Source organism: Lipotes vexillifer, unplaced genomic scaffold (genome assembly GCF_000442215.2).
Source record: "Lipotes vexillifer unplaced genomic scaffold, Lipotes_vexillifer_v1.1 scaffold3148, whole genome shotgun sequence".
Taxonomy (NCBI): Eukaryota; Metazoa; Chordata; class Mammalia; order Artiodactyla; family Lipotidae; genus Lipotes; species Lipotes vexillifer.
In genome coordinates this window covers 69,881-77,108 of record NW_006787839.1, presented here as the reverse complement: position 1 = coordinate 77,108, position 7,228 = coordinate 69,881, and the positions used below count along the sequence as shown (strand labels likewise).

At 40.3% G+C, this 7,228-nt stretch overlaps 1 protein-coding gene across 1 annotated transcript in view; it reads right to left on the bottom strand.

The window, feature by feature from the left end:
* The window catches only part of LOC103068460 (nuclear factor of activated T-cells, cytoplasmic 3-like), a 52,045-nt gene that overhangs the window by 3,236 nt on the left and 41,581 nt on the right, over window positions 1-7,228 (bottom strand).

Genomic DNA, 7,228 nt, shown 5'->3' with positions numbered 1-7,228 from the left:
GGGAAAGAGGAAAGGATTGATTCGCCACTACCACCAACGTTTTAAGTCTAGGAAGAATAGTGCTGTCACTACTGGAAATAAGCTGGAGAGGAATATAAAGGAGGAATGTGGTAGGTTAGGTCTGGAATTGGATTTGGAAATTAGAACATCCAAATGGAAAAATCCTATGGGCAAGGGACTACACTCAATGGTCAGAGCAAGAAGAGATGTATGTACCTTCTTACTAGAGACCTGGAAGTATGGGAGCAGTTTCATAGTTCCACGGAGGAGCAAAAGGCTGAAGAAAAAAAGAGTGGGAGTAGCCTTGTGATCTGATGAGAAAATAGGACCTGAGAGAGCAAATATGTAAGCAAAGGAATGGCCTGGAAGTTAGGTTTGGCTTGAAGACAGGCTCTGCCACTAATTCCATGTGTGTCCTTGGACAAATTACTTCATATATCTAAGACTCCCATTTCCTTAGCTATACAATGATGGTGTTAAACTAATAAGGTCTCTTTAACTGTAGAAGTCTGTGATTTGTCATCAGACAAATTTTCAAGTGGCAGTACTCAGAAGGGCAAAGAAGTGAAGGATAAAAACTTGGCTTGGGCTTCCCTGGTGGCGCAGTGGTTGAGAGTCCACCTGCCAATGCAGGGGACACGGGTTCGTGCCCCGGTCCGGGAAGATCCCACATGCCATGGAGCGGCTAGGCCCGTGAGCCGTGGCCGCTGAGCCTGCATGTCCGGAGCCTGTGCTCCGCAACAGGAGAGGCCACAACAGTGAGAGGATAGGGAGGAAGCTCCTTGACACTGGTCTTAGCAATGATGCTTTTAAGATTTGATACCAAAAGCAAAAGCACCAAAAGTAAAAAAAAAAAAAAAAAAAAAAAAGTGGGACTAGTAAAGCAATTATATTCCAATAAAGATGTTAAAAAAATTTTTTTTTAAAAAGTGAGGCAAAGAAGTAGGAGTAGAAGCTTAAGGAATCTAACTACAAAAGGATGAAGATTAAGCAGTGTTGGCTAGCTCTAATAATCAATAATTGAGATCAATTTTTGAAGGTCATTGGTACAGACTTATGAAGGTCTTTGTCAGAAACAGGATGCTTTTCAAGTAAATTTTCCAGGCTAGGATTTATTGACCATTCATGATGGTTTGCAAAGAGGGATAGAATTAATCTAAACTGACTCCTGACGGCTAGAAATAACTCACTGAAATAGTTTCTATGTAAATGAAAACTTATGGGGATACTCTGCATAACAATACATTTTCTCTTCAGTTTCCTCATAAGTATAATGGAGATTTTTAAAAAACCTCATATAGTAAATAAAGGGACATAAATAGACAAGGCAGCCTTTGGCACCTCTGTCATAACAAGGGAGCAGTGTTTTCAGTGTAGATTCTATGTGTGGGTCTATGGGGTAGTCTCCTGCTAAGAAAGAGCACAAGGATGGCCCGTGATATCTGTGCATGGCCTCTAACACTACTCATCGCATTAGATTATCAGTAGGCATCAGTATTATCTGTCTCTTGAATAGCCTGTGAACTCCTGAAGGACAAGGACTTTACTACCGAGGAAACATCAATTTCTGATGACTGAATAAATGGATCATAATTCAGTACAATTACTTGGAAGCTATTTGGAATAGCACCCTGAAAGTTCATTAGGTGGTGGGGTTGGAAAGGGACCAGAGAATGTTAAGACTAACACAAGGCATCTGATTTTGATTTTGGCAGTGTCTATTTTAAACAGGTCTCACAGCAGCAGTGGCAAAAAGCCAAATATAGAATCAAGTACCCAGCTCACATTCAAGTCATCTTTCCTGTCGCTTATTCCTTCCAAAGACGGTAACTTCAGAGATGTTCCAGGCTACCATTAAACACACCTTTTTCAAATCTTGTCTCATTGTTCAAGTTTTAAAACAAGATGATTTAAAATGGTGCTTTATCATCATCGAAAACCATGTGATATATTGTTTTCCTGTGTCTTTATGAGGAAGTCAATGCTTACATTTTCTTGAGGATGAGGGTCTATAACAAACACTATCCACTCACTTACCAAGTACACTTTGATGATAAGGATAAACACATCATTTTCTGAAGAAGTCAGGTGGTGACCTTTATAGCAAAAGCCTGATCGAAGGTGTGTTATTTCTGTTCCCCCTTACCAAAGTTCTGCTGTTCTTTTGCCTAGTGTGCGTAACCTCATTTAGTTAAACCAACCTGCAAGGTTCCTGACAGTTCAGGATTTTAAGACTAGGATAAAGCTAAGAAGATTTTCCACAAAGAAGCACTCAAGCCGACTATACTCAAATATACTTTAACATATAATAATCAGTCAGTAGATTTAAGTTCCAAATGGGCAAGGAACTTGTTGTCTATCTTGTTCTCCATTGACTCCTTAGTGCTTGGAAATACTGAGTGCTGATTAAAATTATGTGCCAATTGAATCTTTAATGTAATATGGGACTTGGCAAAACAACAACAAAAATTATGCTCAAATAATAGCTACTGAATACGAATTTTAGGCCAGGGAGTCAGAACTGTAACAAAGCAGTCCCTTCACCATCCTTTAGCAATAACTTGAGTACAGTGTGGTATCCAAGCCCACTGCTCTCCTTTGCCCCCTCACTTCACACTTAGGCTAGGGGCTCTGGGCTCTGGCTCCCACCTCTGGGTTCCTGAGATAGCCTTCTAATGTGACTGGCCAAACTTTGTCAACTTGAGCAAATTAAAATTATTACTGGTAAGCAAATCTATAATGTAATTTATATGTAAATCATTAGCAATCTTGATAAATACAGTACTAATTTCTTTTTTTTTTTTGCAGTACGCGGGCCTCTCACTGTTGTGGCCTCTCCCGTTCCGGAGCACAGGCTCCAGATGCGCAGGCTCAGCGGCCATGGCTCACGGGCCCAGCTGCTCCGCGGCATGTGGGATCCTCCCGGACCGGGGCACAAACCTGTGTCCCCTGCATCGGCAGGCAGACTCTCAACCACTGCACCACCAGGGAAGCCCAGTACTAATTTCTTTAAATAATTAGTGCTTGCAATTTTCACTTCCTTTTGAAAGTATATATGCATGAATTTATTGATTTATTTAAGTCCTACTCCACAAAGCATGTGAGTTGGCTTTATTTTTTTTTTCACCAATTTAAGGTAAAAACATAAGGAGTTGTTTATGCCCCTACTGTACAATTTTATCACTTCCCCCCTATAAAGAGTAAAGTGAATTAAAAGCCTAGAACAAGGGTCAACAGCCCTCAACACCCGTGGTAACAGGTTATGTAGGTCACAGCATTTGGCCTACTTGTGGCAGCTACCGTCCTTGACTCCCATTACCCCAACACCTGGCTTGCCACAACAGAAGTAGTCAGAGCCATCAGCAATATTTGCTGTAAGAAAAAACAACTTTTTTTTTAAATCCAAGAGATGTTCAAATTAACAGTCCACTGTAATGCTACCTCTACACACAAGAATGAGGTGTTTGAGTAACAACTGGCCTCTTATTTAGAGCTATTTCCAATGCTTACGGATTCAGTTAGAGCTGGCAAGCATGGTAGGGTATGAAATCTCACCACCAGGTGGAGGGGCAGGGTAACCCAGGGCACTGCCTCTGGAATAGGCGGATGCACACTGCCAAACACACAAAAGTTCAAAGGGCCTTCATAACTAGCATCTGAGCACCCCGATTACTTTTGTAAAGTACTTTTTGGTATAATCAGTCTCCATTTATGTATACTATTTCATTTTAAAGCTGCAATGAACATTCATCAAAGTTTAGCAAATTCATCTTTTCTTCCTTTCCTTACACCCCAAGATTAAAGGTATAATTCATTCTCTGGGTGAACAATTTTATGGAGATATTATTTTTTATAAAATGAAGGCCATATATAAGTACAATCATTTTCTGAATTTTACTTGAAATGAAGAAATAAGAGAAATTTGGAAGTAAAGGAATAGAAATTATTTTAAATGGATGAGAAACTAGTATTACTTTATGGTTTATTACTCTATAAGCATAGTTTTCCTAAGATTTACTCTTAGGTTATTAGATAAGCTATAAGAATACCATCTAAATGAAATACATAAAATACTGAATTCAACTATTTATAGAATGAGCTGAAGAATTAATTTGCATTTATCAAAATCTGATTAATTTGCCTTTTCAGGCTGAAGACAGAAAAAAGTTCCTGAAAACTTAGAAGGTACCTATGGTAGACTGCTAAATGTCCTAATTCATTCTTCTCTAGTAATTGAGTTTAACTAGCCACAGGGCCACTCAGCTACAGACTACACATTTCCTGGCTTCCCTTTTGTAGCAAGGTATGACCATGTAACTTGCTTTCTCTAATTAAGTGTGAGTAAAAGTGATGTGTGCATCTTCCTCATCACTTGCTCAGTAACCTCTTCCCCTCCTTTTCACACCCCTTGCTTTGGGTTAAGACTCAGTCAACGTGGTGACTCTGCTTTGACAATACCTAAAGAGGTAGAGGAACTAAATGAAACAGGAATCCTGATCTCTGAATTACCCGTAAGGTGTGAGAGAAAATTCCAGTGTAGTTAAGCCACTGTATTTTGGGATCTATGTTATAATAACCTAGCTTACATTATTAACAAAAATAAAACTCACCACCATAAAGGTAAGACAGAAAGAATATTTAAGCATTTTAAGCAAGAACCAAGATAACCAGCTTGAGCTCTATCATAACAAGTTTTTAACTAAGTTATTTTATTCTATTCTGTTCCATTCTATTCTATTTTTTGGCCGCGTTGTGCGGTTTGAAGGATCTTAGTTCCCTGACTAGGGATTGAACCCGGGCCCCAGCAGTGAAAGCACCAAGTCCTAACCACTGGACCGCCAGGGAATTCCCTAAGTTATTTTAAGTTTTACACTGAACTCTAGATAGCTTCCAACCATAGGACAGATTGAAAATTACATGCACAATGATCAGAAGATACCCTTCACTTTTAACATTAGATTTAATACTACTAAAGGGAAATTATGACACTTTTTTCCACAACTGACTGAGGGGGAGATCAGTCCTGTTATTAAGGGTCCTTTCTTTCTAAGAAACCTCTTATATATGTGATACTATACTAAGTGTCATACAGATCTTTCCTCTAGAAAAAGTTGTAACTCAAAACATTCTACAAACATTAAGTCTCCAGCTGAGTAAACAGTACACAGTTACTTGAAAGTATATTCAAGTATCAGCACCTATATTTTTGTATCAGTAAAAACTGAAATGTGGGGGGAAAAAACCCCAAAACCAAAAAACTTCTTTTCAACTTAGGTTAAGATGTGAGATTCTGGGGACTTTGCTCGAGGCGCAGTGGTTAAGAATCCTCCTGCCAATGCAGGGGGCATGGGTTTGAGCCCTGGTCCAGGAAGATCCCACATGCCGCGGAGCAACTAAGCCCGTGAGCCACAACTACTGAGCCAGCGCTCTAGAGCCCGCGAGCCACAACTGCTGAAGCCCGCGTGCCTAGAACCCAGCTCCGCAACAGGAGAAGCCACCGCAATGAGTAGCCCACACACTGCAACGAAGAGTAGCTCCTGCGCACCGCAACTAGAGAAAGCCTGCGCACAGCAACAAAGACCCAACACAACCAGAAATAAATAAATTTTAAAAAAAGATGTGGGATTCTGAATTTTAGGCCTATCAGAAGACTGTCCTTTTCCTTATTTTTTTTCATTTTGTACATTTTCTCTGAGTAATCTTGTCCATTTCTATATACTGTACTGTTGACTCCCACATCTGTTTTCTCCAGGGCCCAAACCTGAGCTCCAGAGCTGTAAACCCACATGACTCATTCCACACCTATGCTATGAATACCACATGCTTGCCTCTTCAAGACCTTGCCCGACAAATTTCCTGCACTCTTCTCTTTAATCAATCTACCCACCAACGCTCTCCTCCTGGATTCTTTTCATCATTGCTTAAATATGGGTAAGTCTCTATCTCAAGCAAGCAAGCAAACAAAAATCCTAGACCCTACATGGCCCTCTATATCTAATTTTTTTCTTTCATTGTTTAACATCTTAAAGGAGTTATCTACACTGCCTGCTGTTTCTCTGTTCTTACCTCTTGTTCATTCCTTAGTCATCCATTGATCCCTTCACTCCACAGAAACATTTCTTACCAAGATCACTAGTGACCAACTTGTTGCTTCATACACAAGAAGGGCAGTGGGGTAAACACTGGAAGAAATAAGCTTTAATTTTGGTTCAGCCGTGATGTGACTAGGGCAATTTAATCTTTTTTCAACTGATTTTCTCAACTATGATACAAGTAAATTCATTTAAATCCTTCTATAACTCTCCTGAGAGTTTTATAGATATGTAGAAATTTAGTGGCCAATGATGTGAGACCAGGGTAGGCTGGCCCAGCTTCTGGGAGAAGCCAGGGTTTTGGTGCCTTATCTGATCAGGAAGCTTTAGTATCCTAAATATAAAGATTTGGGTAGTGGACATGATTTGTAAGTCCCCTTCCAAATCCAAATTCATTAAAATGAAATTCAAATGGCATTTTGAGAACTACAATCTGTATGTTTATAATTTCTACCACAGACTTTCTCACGTGGCTTTGAGAGCCTTTGAAGAAAGAAGCTGTGTGAGGGAGAGGGAGTGGTACGGTTGCTTGCTGAGGCAGAGAGGCCTGAGGCCCAGCCCCCTTCTCACAAGCACTGACTCCTTCCAAATGGAGCCCCAGATGAACTACCAGCGTGCAAACATGGGCCTAAAGGACAGGCTCAAGGGTAAACGATCCAAGTTGCCTCTGGCAAATGGCTAACATTTCCTGCTTTATTTCCATTCCATACTGCCTCACATCAAAACTTAGAGCACGTGACCAGAAATGAGTAGGCTTATCAGCAACCAAATTTACTCCGCATCCAAGCCACAGAATTCATATAGACAGGACTCCCTCTGCTTTGGTTCAATAAATCCAATCAACATTTGACTTTTATTCAACCCCAGACTAAAACTTTAAGTGTGAGAGCCTGAGTGTAGTTAAATTTAAAAAGCACTCTTACAGTCAAAGTTTAGTTCCAGAGATAATGAGTGGGCCCCTACCAAGAAGAAGCCCATGTATACCCCCTCCTCTGCAGCACATGCAAATCTGGCCACTGCATGCAAATATCAGACTTGGGCAGAAAAACAGTGACATATTTCAATCAACACTCACCCTCTAGATTCTCCAGAAAGGAGGTGGACATGAGAGCTCACTGTGGTTAGGCCATTTCTCT